General features: G+C 35.6%; 1 long non-coding RNA gene across 1 annotated transcript; it reads left to right on the top strand.

Moving 5' to 3' along the window:
- The first annotated feature begins 1,452 nt into the window (after positions 1-1,452).
- Positions 1,453-10,690, top strand: LOC137251443 (uncharacterized). The gene is made up of 3 exons (XR_010953246.1): positions 1,453-1,704; positions 8,956-9,079; positions 10,188-10,690. It is a non-coding gene; the product is annotated as an uncharacterized lncRNA (long non-coding RNA).
- The last annotated feature ends 6,126 nt before the right edge of the window (positions 10,691-16,816 follow it).

Genomic DNA, 16,816 nt, shown 5'->3' with positions numbered 1-16,816 from the left:
ATCCTTACGAATTTATGTATATAGAATATATAAGGCCTTTTTGTTGTTATTAAAACAATAGTTTTATTTATATTAAAGCTTTTAACATTTTTTTTTTTTAACTTTGAAAAAATTCCGAACACCATTCCTTCATTATATGACATTCGACTGCCTAGTCCACTGCCTTCCACTCTATTCGCAACATAACCTCTATTTAAGCTGCCAAAATATATAGTAAACAATGATGCGAATGCCTATTACTTGTAGCAAGAAAAATGCGAAAATGAATGCTGGTTGACATTCGCTTTCGCTTTACAGAGTGCCGGCAATGCGAAAAGGGAGAAAAATTGCGAATGGGCAAAATGTGAATACGAAAGTCAAAATATACATGCGAATGTCAAGATACAGAGTACCGATTTTGCGATTTCGCGTATTTTTTCTTTCGCATCGCAATACAGAGTAGGCCCCCAGATAAAACAGCTGATCGAACCTCCTTATGGAAATCAATGTAATCGAGTTAGCGTTATGGTATGGCACCATTAATCGATTACATTGATTTCCATAAGGTAGGTTCGATCAGCTGTTTTATCTGGTTATGGCTTTATGGTTATAAGTCACCATTAATTCGCCCTTTACCGTCGTAACGATAAACAGCTGATTACGTTAGGGATACGGATACAGCGATACGACATACGGCACCAATGACTCCGGCTTTATTCATTAAATTGGTAGTAGTGCATTTTACGGTACCCACCCTAAAGTTGGGCCAAGATTTTCGAGTGAGGTATCAAAAGACGCGTTTTAATCTCGAGAACAATAATTCGAAGGCGGAAAAGAAAAATTTTATATCTGTCCGGAGATATTTGCAGTTGAAGTTGGCGATTTTAATGTGGTTGTTGTCGTGTTGTACCCACAACAAAAATTGTGCATCACCGTGGCGGTAGCCACGGTTATACCACACACCCGGACTTGGCATGGCGTAGCCCAGGGTTATTTTTTATAAACGCGGCCGAAGGACGCCAACTCAGAAAGGTGTTCTGCGCAAAAATACTGTCTTTTGATACCTCACTTGAAAATTTTGGCCCAAATTTCGGTGGGTACCGTAAACTGCACCATTAACTGAATGAGTTTTCTTGGTCCGAGATTGCGGAACTTTATGGTTGTCTTGTTAAAGGGCCAATTAATGGTGACTTACAACCATAAAACCATAACCATTGTGAATCAAACTAAGTCTGATATCTTCTGCATAGACGTCAAAATTCCAAAGTGATTGGGTCACCTGATTTGCAATTGACTCGCTGTCTCATTCTGTATCTCTTTCTATCAGCCGCTGAAGATAGCCCGCCATATGCGCCGCCATATTGAACACCCTGTTAAAACGCTAAAAAGTAGCCATATTGAACATCCTGTCAGGCAGTTGACAGATAAGATATCACACTTAGTTTGATTCACAATGACCATAGCCAGATAAAACAGCTGATCGGTAGGTTCGACGCTACGCTACCAAAAATGTCGAGAGTTGTCGAAAGACGCGTATTGACCTCGACAACAATAATCTGAAGGCGGTAAAGAAAAATTGTATCTCTGTCCGGAGATATTTGCAGTTGAAGTTAGCGATTTTCATGTGGTTGTTGTAATGTGGTGTACCCACAAAAAAAATTGTGAACATAAGTGTTTTGCGCGGATATAGTTTTGGTCTCCAAACCGGTGTTGGACCCACGCACGGTAATTTTTTATAATCGCGACCTTTGATATTTTTTGATAAACATTAGAGGGTGCACAGTCTTTTAAAACGTTGCCGAAAAAAATGGAAAGCGAGTAATTAAGCCTTTTTTTAATTTAAACAAACTTTATAATCAGCAGTTTTGTACACATTTATAGAAAAAATAAGGTTTCGACGAATGATTACATTGAAAAGCTTATTCATAATTTTACAAGTAGGATATGTGTGAGAAGGAAACAATTCCTTTCTCTTTCTAACACACAAAAAAGGAGCGGGATGTCATACATGGGTTGCTGTGATGGTAATTCTTTTTCAACGAATTTAGTATGAAAATGTAAAGTGCACCTATGTATATGGGTCCTACAGAAAATTATGCAAAAGTCTTCAATTGGGGTATCTGAGGACGCTTAGTTATTCCAGTATTAAGAATACAAACACGGGTGCAAAGTTTTTCTACCCGTTCAAAAATTCTCCGCGAAAACCGTTTGAAACCGAGGTCCACTGCAATAACCCATCCAAAAATGTGGCAAGAGAAATGAAAAGACGCGTTTTGTCCTGTTATCAATAGTCCAAAGGCGAAAAAGTATTCGAATTATTGGAAGCGGGGCAAAACACGTTTATTAATATCTCCCCGACGGTTTTGGTCGTGTTTTAGCAATCGTCCCCGGTAATAAAGTATCAAAATTTGTTAACTAAAATTGTTCAAATTATATGGATTTTAAAGAGAGATGTAATTAAGTGTTCGTTTGAAAATAAATAAGGGTATTTCTTTGTAATTTTACAATTAAATTTTTACTAGTGGTGGGATTATTTACGAATTATATTCGAATAAACGTTATTCGAATAAATTTATTCATTTCAAATAATTCGAATAATATTTATTCGAACTTTTTATTCGTTTATTCGAATTCCTTTCCTTATTATTGGAATAGTACTATTCGAATATTACTGATCCAAAAGTTATTTAAGGTTAATGTTAACTTAATTGAAAACTTTGGAAAAAATGGCATAAAATAAAGTTTCAAGCAATCCATTTTAAACGTAACAAAATTCTAGTGGAACTAGTGACTAGTTTCAAAAACGAATTCCAGTCTGCTTTTGCCGCTCCTTAAAATTTTGATTGTCCTTGAACGCGTTAAACGCTGTAATATAAATAGCCAAATGTGCATATAAGCATATTCTAACATATGTACATGTTATATTCTTGCAGATTCCTTTGAAATTAGATTCAAATACAAGTGCATGTGGGTATCTCTATATATACATACATAGGTAGATATGTAAATTCAAGAAACTGCCCAATGGGTGATATGAAATAAAAATCCCACCTACTTACAACATAGGTACTTACATACATATGTATGTATATGGGAAACAAAAATCCCTACCATATTATTTTTATTAAAATACATGCACATTTTTGTATGAACATTTACAAGCTTGCTTAATAATAAACAATGTTCTATGATCAGTACATTGGATAACGACCCCGATCTTTCTAGCTTAAGACTCAAGCACAACTTTGGTTACGTATATATAACTAAATAAATTAATATTAACAAAGCAACCCCAAACAAACAAAAATATACGCACATATGCATCTATACTAGACTGGGTCGATTTATTAACCTATATCGCGCCATCAATTTTTCGATAGGATTTGGGCTCCGGAAAAAAAGTTCCACTACGCATACCCAAAAAAATAATTTTTGAGCCTGCAAAATTTCAACGATTTTTTCGATTTTTTATGCATTTTTTTCATTTTCAAGGCTCCACATCATTTTTTATTTATTTTTTTCGTGTCAATTGGTGAATGCAGTTTTTTGAAAAAAAAAAAATTTCTTTTATGAAGATTTAGAAGAATTTTGGTCGAAAAATCGGTTTTGTTTTGCAGGCTCAAAAATTATTTTTTTGGGTATGCCTAGTGGAACTTTTTTTCCTGAGCCCAAATCCAATCGAAAAATCGATGGCGCGATATAGGTTAACTTTCGTCCATACAAAACGACCCAGGTTAATCTATACACACATAAATATATGTATGTATACATACATGTGCATGCTCATATGTACAAGAGATGAGCGAAAGTTAAACAGATTTTTTTTATTTTACTATTCGAATAGTAGTATTCCAATAATAAGGAAAGGAATTCGAATAAATGAATAAAAAGTTCGAATAAATATTATTCGAATTACGAATACCTGGCGAATAAAAGAAATTATTATTCGAATAATGTTTATTCGAATAGTCCCACCACTAATTTTTACGCAGTTTTCGTTAGCAGCTACTACAGTTTTTTGTACCTATGAAGCATGTTACAAAAAATAGAGGTAGTTCCATTTAGTGTGACGTTAGCCACTTGACATTTGCGGAGACAATGACAATTTCACCAAAAACAAACTACCAGATTGAAAAATGTTACGAATTTTTCTAATTTTGAGATTTTATATTACGAATACGACTAAATTACTTTCATAGTTATTTTAAATATAAAAGAAAAAAAAATAGACGCATGCGTTGGAAATATTTTAATACGAAATATCAGCCTAGAAAAGACGGTTTTTAATATGTTTTTCGAGCTCCCGAAAATTGCTTTGGTGGAAGAAACATGGGTCGAAGTATTATTATTATTACTAGGTCTGGAAGCACTGCGACCTTTGTGTAGATCTATTGTGGGTCAAAGCATACAAAGCAAGGGAATATAGCCTTATTAAGTGTCCGTACGTTTGCTCAGAACATGTTGACAAAACATTGTCAGGGTGTGTGTGTTCCCCGCGTTGGTCACACTTTGGCCCGCGCGAGTGGTACGGCCAAACTCCCAAGTCGTTGGCAAAGGTACCTAGAAAGACGAAATAAAAGTATGCAAAAGTAACAATCCTTATATTCATTTTTCTAAGCAAGTGTACTTCCCGTCAACTCGACATTCCAAGGTCCCAACATCTCGTCCGCTGCGCCTCAAAGCCGGAGCCTCCTAGTTTCCGCACTAGAAAAGAAATAAAGAAAAAAAATCATTTTTATTAATTTGGGCATAAATCAAAAGGATATAGGGTGGAAATGGTTGCGGTTGGTTTGAGGATGACGAGATAAAACGGCACATGGAAACAGTGTCCCTTATGGATACCGGCTATATAAGAAGGGATAACTGTAGAGAAAGAGTATAGTTGGCACTGATGACCTGATATGAAACTTCTCGCTCTCTGAAAGCGCGTAAAAATGTGCATTTTTTATAACACTGGCCATAGATGCCATCATACTCAAAATCGAATTTGGGCATTTTAGAATAACTTTGGGGTATTTTACATGGCAAAGGTTTAATTCAGGCATGCTTAACCAACGAAACGATATCATTTCGTTACGATAATCAACGTTAATAAACGAAACGAAGTCATTTCGTTTCGTTTATTAACGTTAAGATCGTCAAATTAACGAAATGATTTCGTTTCGTTTTCTGCCATATCAAAACGAAATCAAATCGTTTATGTTGATTATTAATTTCAAACTATGCTGGCAAAGCTGATTGATGGCGGAGTCATTAAAGGTGAAAGCATTATCCAAGCTGATTGCAACTTTTCTCATGAATTTTGACAGTACGAACATTTCTCAGAGTATTTTTGACATTACCACCAACGAATTACACAAACAAATTACATAGAGTTTGTGTGTGTATGTGCGCTCGTTGTTGCCACCTTACGGCTTCACCATGGCTATAGCATTGCCAGCACAATTCAAACATAAAGTATCACGTTTCTGTTAACGTTTTTAACGCTAACGAAAGCTTTTCGTTTCGGTTAAAAACGAGAGACAATTTATCTTGATAATTTCTTTATCGATAATATTTCGAAGTGTTTCAACGGAAACGGTGGAAATTTTTTGATAAACGATTAGCTTAACGTTAAGGTGCATCCCTGGTTTAATTTATGAATTTCACCGAAAATTTACTCAAAATTGTCAAATGGGATATCATAAAACGCGAATTTATATCAGGATTACAAATCCAAAAAAAGCTTATTTTACCCGTAAAAAATTTATCCGTGACAACACGTGAAATTTAATTTTTTGATAGCTAAGATAAAATGTATTTATCTCTTTTCGTGCGTTAGCATAACAGCTCATTTAATTCTGTAATGTCTTGTACATTTTTGCGTTTTTTATTTCGTAATAAAAAAAACTAATCATTACTACATATATTATAAAGGGTTGGCTGTGACATACCATCAAAGCGAAGCAATGCGAGCAAAGCGTTTATGTAGTACCTCCTTAACTGTTTTAATTAATTTTTGCATTTTCCACACCACCAGGAGGTATGCAATCAGGCGCGTTACCGAAGTTATTTTTGGGTGCTCGGTTCCCCAGTAAGCCTATATCACCCGTACAACATAATAATAACAATACGAGTAATAATAATAGTAATATCAGTAAAAATATAAGTAAATTCATACATAGAACCAGCCAAGCTGAACAAGTGATATAATTTCGTAATTTCTTATACATTTTTTGCGTTTTTTATTGTATGTGGATATACATATGTATGTACATAAACGTTTTGGTCGCATCAAAGTGAAAAAAGGGACTAGCCGCTTATTGTTATCTTATGGCGGTGCCAGAGCAACAAAGCAAAGCAACGCAATTGAAATATATTATTTCATATTTTTTCACTTATCTACCATAAAATATTTCTACAAAACTTTACCTTTTTTATAAATTTTAATAAGTTTTTATCAGCTAACTTGCTGATTTATTTGAAAATAATGAAACCGAACGGATTTCTTGGAGAATTTTTTTTGCGTATTTTAGGCAACTCTATAGCTATCTGACTTCAGACCCCATTCTTGGATACGAATGAACTTTTGTTTACAACGAATGAACTTTTGTTTACAATTGAATGAACAGACAGCTGATTTCAATCCCCTTTCCTGGAAACAAATTGAGAGAGAATGAAAGTTTCGTATCAGTTCATCAGTGATAGTTGGTGGTTGGGGTTCGCGGAACCTCCACTTCGACTTCGGTCACCAATCTTCTCCAGGAATCCGGCTCTGGCATAATGTGTATGCAGGCCCGGATTTCAGGGAGTGTAAATCCCCACTCCAAATTTTGTAATTTGTATGAAATAATCTTCATGACAAATTTTTGTTGTAAATTCATTTTTTTTTTTGGATAAATTTCTTTTTTCTATATCCACCCTAATGCCCAATATTGGACATAACAAGGATATATGAAATGCTTGAGGAGCGTGAACGCCAAATTGGCGTGAAATCCTCAAATCAATTTAAATTCGCGCTAATAAAACTCCTTCATTCCTCCGGCAGGAGTATCACCACTAATGCCCAAATGCTTCTGTATGGCGCCAGGGATAGGTCATTTCCATTTTCATCAACATTTACAATTTCAATGTTATAAAGGATATTTGTCACCAAATATAACTAGCGAAGATTGCAATCCGGAGTGGTGAATGCATCCAAAATCAAGAGTTGGGAAATTAAATAACCAAAACTGGGAAATAAAATAACCAAAAGGTCTCATAGATCATAGTTAATATACGTAGGAGGGTAGGCTAAATTTAGTTTTTTTTTGTGTCCGAATCGCATTTGTTCAAATTTAAATAAAGTCGAAGTGAACTGTGTAAGGTGCTGTTCAGTGACCAAAAGGGGCCAAATGGCTAAAATTAAATAAATTTATACTTCGGTTTTTTTTTGCAATAGCTGGAAAAACCCAGCTCACACCAATTTCCCTTAACCTCCATAATAGAGCTCTGTTAGATAGGCATTAGGATATTGAATTTAATTTGTATTTCGCTCCTATTGAGCGCATAAAAGTTTGGCCTAACTTTGGTGGCAGAAAGGCCTGAGAAAATATTTTACAGTTTGGTTTTTTTTTTATTAACCGATGTATATTTTAATGGGGTAATGCGATTTGGTGTAAAATTCGTCATAAATTAAGATGTTCTTTTGTCAGAATGATTTATATGGGGTTTATGTAAACCATTTGTATGAAAATTTTATTTTGCGAATTTTCACATATACGTTTTTTTTTTTACATTACGAGTTTTTTGTGTGATGATAAACGATTGTATGTATAAGTATAATGTATATATATAATTCTCGTCGTTTATGAGTCGATTTTTATTTGGAATTTCGTTGTTTTTTTTTTTGTGCAAATGATCTGTTGGTCAAATTGTCGAAAAAAATTCTGATTTGTACATATAGCCTCCTAGAGGAATAAATTAAAACTTTAAAATTTCGAATATAATCATTTTATTGAATTTTTGTATAGAATAAGATATTTTAATAAAAATGTTGAGTTGAAATAGCAAAAGAAATTGAAATGGTCTGCTAAAGTTTAATCGGTGGGGGTGGGGAAGGATGACGTAAGGGTAAGTGAGTGGGGTCATTTGGAGCAGAAGAAAAAGGGGACTCGCTGCCAGGCAGAAACTCGAGCGGTCCAAGGTAGGGTGGGCTTCTTGCGAGGGAGGTGCACGGATGTAAGTATGATGATGATTGTGACATCCACCCCGCATCAAGGTGGACAAGGGTTAAGGGCCCCGACCTCTCGCCCTGAGCTAGCTGGGGGACATTCCACCTTGATTGCGCAAAGGGGCGGATTCACCTTCTAACAGGTGTACGTGACAACATACACGTTTATCAATTTATTGCCCAAAGGAGGTCCTTATAAACCGACACTGCAATTTCTAAAGAATTTAGCATACATAAACGCAATTTTTATCAAATTGTATGGTGATAAATTGGCTACAAGCCCATATTTTTTATTTATTGTATAATTCTAGCGTAGCTCTTGAGGAAGGAATTGTTAAACCTTTTTTTAGGTAGAACATTGCCCTGTAGCTCTGCAGGTTAGCCACTAGTTAAGAGAGTTCTTTTGCCCGTTGCACCAGGGGCACCTTGCGGCAAGCCCCACCTATACATATTCTGTGCCCTTTTAGCATTGACATGGATGGGGCGTCCCACAAATGTAACAAATTAAACACCTACCACTCACTGCAGACTTTGGAGGTATACTTTTTCTAAACATGCCTTGAGAAATATCCACTGTTGAGGCATGATAACAGGGCCATGCTAGAGTAACAGAATTATTCGTGTATTTTTTTCTGTCTAGGGGTCAAGCTGCCATAAAGATATGAGTCATTAGCCAATGTATGGGTCATTATCCACTATTTTTCAATAAATTTGTATGTTTTACTGTATTCTCAATCGATATATATGCACATAAATCCTGCTAAAGCATATTATTATTGTCTCAGATGACCATTGCGTTTTCATCCTGAAGGAAACTACAATCCCGGAAAACCACAACCGCCTTAAACAGTAACGGTATGGCAACGCTTCTGGCAAAAACAAACATTATGATCATGGTACAATAACCAGGTAAAAGCATCAGAGTTGCATTTTACATGTTTTTTCATTCGAAGGTGGTCATAAAATGTCAAAGTTTGTTTATGTTTACATTTTTTGTTCATTTACCTTTGATGTGAAAATTTATTAGGTAATTCTTTACTATAGCTCACAACTACTAAAACTCGTCCAAAAATATCGGGAGAGGTGTCAAAAGACGCGCTTTGGACCCAGGACCACGAATCCGAAAACGGAAATTGAAAATTTTATTTCTTTCCAGATATATTTACAAAGTTGAAAATTTTCATGTGGCTGTTGTAATTTTGATGGTGTTGTGTACCCACAAAAAAACTGTGGGTAAAAGTGTTTTGCGCGGATATAGATTTTTTCTCCCATGGTAATTTCTTATAAGCGCGGCCGAAGGCCGCCAACGCAGAACGGTGTTCTGCGCAAAATTACTATGGATCCCACCCCCGGTTTCGGAGGTACCCGCGGGTCTTTTTTCGGTTTTTCGTTAATATCTTTTGAACGAATTAAAATTTTTATTTTCCGCCTTCGGATTATTAATACTGATGTCAAGACGCGTCGTTTGACACCTCTCTCAACTAGACTATTACCTGCGCAAAAATACTATGGATTCCACCCCCGGTTTCGAAGCGCGCCGGTGCCATTTTTCAGTTTTTTGGGAATATTTTTTGACAGAAATAAAATTTTTAATTTTTAAAATATCATCAACATTACAACGCGCACATGAAAATTTTCAGCTTCTTTTGCAAATATCTGTTGGCCAACACAAAATATTTTACCTCCGCCTTCTGATTATTGTTGTCGAGGTCAGTGCGCGTCTTTTAACACCTCTCACGATATTTATGGACTCATATTATCAGTGTCATGCTGTCGTATAGAATTACCAAGAGTTGATGCGCTGGAAACGTTGAAGAAGTGATTCAGCTGCTATATGTAAATAAATAATAACAATAAATTAAATATATATCATTTAAAAATCAGCTAATTACCTTGATTTTCCATTAAAAATGCCTTTTCCTCCAGCTTCATCAGCACACCAACTTTTTTCTTTTTTTGTTTTGGCTTTCTTGACGAAAATTACATGACATTTTTTTTCTTCCATTACTTTTGACAGAAGAAACTGAAAGAACGGTTGACAGTTGATGTACAATCGGCAACAACAAAATACACGGGAGGGTTGCATTTTCGCTAATGCTTCTACCTGGTAATTGTACCATGATTATGATACTTCAAAAATCCCCAAATACGTCAAAAAATGTTGAGTGGAACTACCCTTCAAAAAACACGAGTACTCTATAAATAATGTAAGGAATACTCCTTTGGGAGTTTAGGACTGTTCCAAATCTAATCTGTATTCATACAAAAAATGTGCTCCAATTAACATTGCGATGTCCTAGGAGAGGAGTACGTGATCCCACTCTCGCTTGGTTTGTAAGTATTCCATAGAGTACATACTTGAGAGTACTTTCCGAAGTACTTTCACTGTAGTACTCCATGGAGCACCCACAGAGGATCATATGCCAAAGGACTAAAGAGGAATTGTGTCGGAAACAATTATCGATGCGAATTTAATTTAGAATGAAAGTAAATGAAGAGGGGCAATATAACCTTTATATTTTATACTACGAATATTCTTATGTTATTTTACATTTGCGTGAATAAAGAAACTAATATAATACGCATACGCATACGTGAATAAAGAAACTAATATAATATGTATAAATAAAACCAGTGCGCGGTTGCATTTTATCAGAGTTGTCATAGTAAAATTTTATTATCAGTTATTTGTATGCAATATTTTACTTTTGGCAACTCTGTTCGATCGTCATCGTGTCGTAATCACGGTCGTTAAAAAAACGAGCAATGATCGGCTGATGATGGTCCGCAAACGCATTGCAAAGGAGTATTGTTAGAGTACTCCAACATGAAGAAAATGGAACACGTAATCCAACAATTTTTGCAGGGATACCTTCTTTTTTATACCATGATATGAAGCACAACAGTGCCAAATAGCATCCACAAAAAAAACAACGAATAAGAACAAGCATTTTGATCAGGTGAGCGTGGCTGTGTGTGTGCGTGCTGCTACCATATATGTAATACTTCTATATCACTACTACTGAACTGTGCAGCCTGTCAAACATTACAGCCTGTCAAACATTACAGTACAGATAGAAATTCGCAAGGCTGTCGTTTAATTTTGTAAAAAAGGGGCTTAAATATATGCATATTTCAACAAGCCGTTTTGCTTCTATCAATATTAATGTACAGTATTTCGTTCTCCAAATGAAAAAGTAAACTTTTATTTTCCATTAGTATTATAAAATTTTTATTTTTTTAAGAACTCCGCAGAATAGCATTACCGATTTGTGCTGAGTGCGCAGATATACGTATGTAAATGAGCCCTTAGTGACCAAAAAGCGACAAAAAAAAGCAATTAATGCCAACTGACAACTACGAATGTATGTATATTTTTATACATGTATATTTGAATTTTGTTCATTTCAAAAATATGAATTCTTCGCCTTGCTTTTTTTTTACTATTATGTAAATAATGTACTTTGTATGGCTGAAGCCCATGATTCAATTACTAGAGGTTTGTTCTCCAATGATGACAAATCTTTGAGACTCCCAAATTGAAAAATCTGGACGGGTTGCTTTTACGAAGGAAAACGGGGAATAATGCAATCCCCTTCAGTGAAAATTGCAGTAGAAAAGTATCTTTGGTAATATATTAGTAGTGATAATAAATTTGTAAATTCATTTTAATTCATTTTCTTCTAAATATTTCATGAATTGATAAAGTTATGTTGGTTTGGTCATTCTTTCAGAAATTGTTTGAAGAATGCCGTACGTTAGAATTTTATTCAAAAATGCACTATTTCAATATTTGTTTCAAAAACTCCCCACATGAGCATAGGTTCAATGCATTTTGTCATGCTCTTCAATCTAACTCTAATATAGGGCGGTTTTGTGACAAATCCTGAATTGGGAAATTTTTGAAAAATATTTTGAGATAGCACGATTTTGAATAGGCAGCCGACATGGGGTTATACGCTACTCAGCAACCGCAATGAACTGACAAAAATAAAAGAAAATGGCTTATTGTCTTAGAACTTTATATTCCTACCTTGACTTTGACAAAAGAGTTAATCTTTTGTGCGGTCCTGCTACACCTTTTTATTCTGAAATTTCGAAAAGCTCTTCCTTTAAGTATTCATGGAAATGTTCTGGATAAACCGTTAATTTAGAATATTCGTTTATTTGATACTACCTCACGAAGTCCGAATATATCAAATGGAGACGAATTTTCCGAACATACGAAATTAATAGAACAGAAGGTCGACTTTTAATACGCGCCCAAAAATATCGAGAGAAGTGTCAAAAGACGCGTATTGACCTCGATAACAATAATTCGAAGGCAGAAATAAAAATTTTACTGGTTCAAAAGATATTGACGAAAACCCGAAAAATTACCCCCCGTTGGGTTGGCGGCCTTCAGCCGAGCTTATAACAAATTGGCCTGACCGGTCTACCAATGAGGTGGGATCAAAATTAAATGCGTGCAAAATCCCTTTGTACACAAAATCTTTTTCAGTGCACAAAAACATTACAACAACCACATGAAAATTGCCAACTTCAACTGCAAATATCTCCGGACAGAGATACAATTTTTCTTTTCCGCCTTCAGATTATTTCGAGGTCACCTCTCTCGATATTTTTGGACGCGTATTAGCAGTAGACTCCTGTTCTAGACTTTTACCTGAATCAGTTAACATGCCCAATGAGTACATTTCGTTATGGTATCTCCATTATATACTAATGACAATTTTATGTGAATCAATTTAATAGTCGAGGTTTTTACGTTGAACGATGAACTTTGAATTGATTTAGGTTTCGTATATTTACAGGTGTACGAAAGTGCACGATTTCTTGGTGTCCTCGCTTTTCATAAAATTACCTATGTTCAATGTTCAGCCATAGTAATGGATCAAGGCATAGTTAATAAATTCACTATAAAATTTAAAAAAATGTTCTAAGGAATTATGCAGTTCAGTACTTATCGGGTATTTGTAAACTGATTGCTTCCTATTTCTACTACTAATATTTTTCGAAAATTCGCAAAGAAACAACACAGTTAACGGATGTCAATTCGATTTGGGAGCAAAATGGCTGCAATTGTAAAAAAATGTGTCTGTCGAGCAAACTTCTTGTGATTGAATCATGGCTGAAGCCCATGTTTAAATAATAAATACATCAAGCCTTGTGTTGCATTTGTTGGCCTTTTCATTGTTTAATCGACTTAACTGAGATTTTATAACAATTAGTATGCAGAAGTTGGGTAAAGGGGATAGTAACCCCTTGTTACCCCTTTAATACTTTTTTACATACGCTACTACAATTCACTAACACTAATAAAGCCCCCGCATGCGCAGAACATACATTTGCAGTTTCAGCAAATGATTGACAGAAAATTTGCACATTAGGAAGATAGCAAGGTATTGATATAGAAGTATTATAAGGTATTGATATAGAAGTATGCTACATATCCTACTTGTAAACCTTACAATGAGCTTATTGACCATTGTGGATAAGTATTGTCATAGAGTATTGTACACAATGTTATTGACCTTATGAAGTTGGACGATGCCAGCCTCAGTTCAGATGCAGCCAAAATAGGTGAAATTATGCGATCGTGAGCAAAGATGACTCGTGAGCATAATATTCGGATACATATTTAAATTTACAAAAATTCAAAGTCATAAATTTACAAAGATTAATTAAATTAATAAAATTAATCCATTTGACGCTAGCAGTATGTTTCCATACTCCTTAGTTGGGGACAATGTGAAACTCTTGAAGATCTGAACTGAATGGCTAGTTACGTTAACTGAAACCTTTTCAATACCTCAGGAAAAGGAACTAAACCCTCCGACAATATAGTATTTTTATACTCAGTTGAGCAGAGCTCACAGAGTATATTAACTTTAATTGGATAACGGTTGGTTGTACAGGCATAAAGGAATTGAGATAGATATAGACTTCCATATATCAAAATCATCAGTATCGGAAAAAAATTTGATTTATCCATGTCCGTCCGTTAACACGATAACTTGAGTAAATTTTGAGGTATCTTGATGAAATTTGGTATGTAGGTTCCCGGCCACTCATCTCAGACCGCTATTTAAAATGAACGATATCGGACTATAACCACGCCCACTTTTTCGATATCGAAAATTTCGAAAAACCGAAAAAGTGCGATAATTCATTACTAAAGACGGATAAAGCGATGAAACTTGGTAGGTGAGTTGAACTTATGACGCAGAACATAAAATTAGTAAAATTTTGGACAATGGGCGTGGCACCGCCCACTTTTAAAAGGTAATTTAAAAGTTTTGCAAGCTGAAATTTGGCAGTCGTTGAAGACATCATGATGAAATTTGGCAGGAACGTTACTTTTATTACTATATGTATGCTTTATAAATATTAGCAAAATCGGAGAACGACCACGCCCACTTAAAAAAAATTGTTAAGTCAAATTTTAAGAAAAAAATTAATATCTTTACAGTATATAAGTAAATTATGTGAACATTCAACTCCAGTAATGATATGCTGCAACAAAATACAAAAATAAAATACAATTTCAAAATGGGCGTGGCCTCGCCCTTTTTCATTTAATTTGTCTCAGATTCTTTTAATGCCATAAGTCGAACAAAAATTTACCAATCCTTGTGAAGTTTGGTAGGGGCTTAGATTCTGGGACGATAACTGTTTTCTGTGAAAGAGGGCGCAATCGGTTGAAGCCACGCCCAGTTTTTATACACAGTCGACCGTCTGTCCTTCCGCTCTGTTCAAGTATTTATCTGAACTCATTTTGTATTGGTAGAAAAAATGGCCGAAATCCGACTATGACCACGCCCACTTTTCGAAAATTACGAAAAATGCAAAACTTGCCATAATTCTATTCCAAATACGAAAAAAGGGATGAAACATGGTAATTGGAAACCATTCCATTGACGCAAAATATAATTTTAGAAAAAAACTTTGTAAAATGGGTGTGACACCTACCATATTAAGTAGAAGAAAATGAAAAAGTTCTGCAGGGCGAAATCAAAAGCCCTTGGAATCTTGGCAGGAATACTGTTCGTGGTATTACATATATAAATAAATTAGCGGTACCCGACAGATGATGTTCTGGGTCACCCTGGTCCACATTTTTGTCGATATCTCGAAAACGCCTTCACATATACAACTACCACCACTCCCTTTTAAAACCCTCATTAATACCTTTAATTTGATACCCATATCGTACAAACAAATTCTAGAGTCACCCCTGGTCCACCTTTATGGCGATATCACGTAAAGGCGTCCACCTATAGAACTAAGCCACGCCCCTTTAAAATACTGATTAACACCTTTCATTTGATACCCATATCGTACAAACAAATTCTAGAGTCACCCCTGGTCCACCTTTATGGCGATATCTCGAAAATGCGTCCACCTATAGAACTAAGGCCCGCTCCCTTTTAAAATACTCATTAACACCTTTCATTTGATACCCATTTCGTACAAACAAATTCTAGAGTCAACCGAGGTCCACCTTCATGGCGATATCTCGAAAAGACGTCCACCTATAGAACTAAGCACACGCCCTTTTAAAATACCGATTAACACCTTTCATTTGATACCCACATCGTACAAACAATTCCAGAGTCAGCCCTGGTCCACCTTTATGGCGATATCCCTAAATGGCGTCCACCTATGGCCAACTCCCTCTTTAAATACTCTTTAATACCTTTCATTTGATACACATGTCATACAAACACATTCCAGGGTTATCCTAGGTCCGTAGCTCTCAGCTGATTATGTAATGTTCGATTACACCCGAACTTAGCCTTCCTTACTTGTTTATACTAAAAAACTAAATGCTTAAAGGTCAAGAGGCAACACTTAAATTTATGAGGGTGAGTATTGTCTGCTCATATGTCTGGTTTATTGCATCATGGGCTGTTGAATTGTATGTTTTATAAAAATAATAAACGAAACGCGCGATAGAAGATATTTTAGGCGAGCTTCTCTTATTTTAATAGTTCCTTCAAATTGGGGGGACGGGATGTTGTTGTTGTAGCAGTGCGGGATCTACATATTTTATGCCGACTCCGACTGGCATCTGCAAGGCAGATGAGAAGCTTTTCATGGAAGAAATACACTGGGAGTACTTGCCAAATCACGAATGAGGTGCAACCCCGCTTAGAAAAACTTTATTCTAATAGAAAAAAGGCGTGTTTCTGAAATTTTGATATTGCCTTGCCCGGGGAATGAGCTCAGGATCTTCGGTGTGGTGTGGTGGTCGCCCATTTAAAAAAAAAAATTTCATGTGGGAAAAAACGTTAAAGCACACATGACAGGTTTAAAATTAATTCAAAATAAAACTAAAACTAAAAAGAACAATGTCTTATCTTAAAATGGAAAGTCCAAATTATATATGCGTTGAAATTCAAAGTATTACTAGACGTTGGCTGTAGTTGCTAAAACTGAGCTATTCTATGATGTTGCCACATAATGTGGCAGGGGTCGATCACTGGGTAGTCACTATACCACCCCCTTTCCAGAAAATCCGGCATTGTGCTGGCATCAATACTTGTGGCTTGTGTTATTGCTGCTAATTACTCTCTAGTGAAATAAGCTGGTTTAAGTCTATCGATGGATGCGGTTACCGGCCTCGAACCAATCATATAGTGT

This window comes from Eurosta solidaginis, chromosome 4 (genome assembly GCF_040869045.1).
Source record: "Eurosta solidaginis isolate ZX-2024a chromosome 4, ASM4086904v1, whole genome shotgun sequence".
NCBI lineage: Eukaryota > Metazoa > Arthropoda > Insecta > Diptera > Tephritidae > Eurosta > Eurosta solidaginis.
The sequence above is the reverse complement of the archived record's forward strand: the minus strand, read 5'-3'. Positions and strand labels throughout refer to the sequence as shown.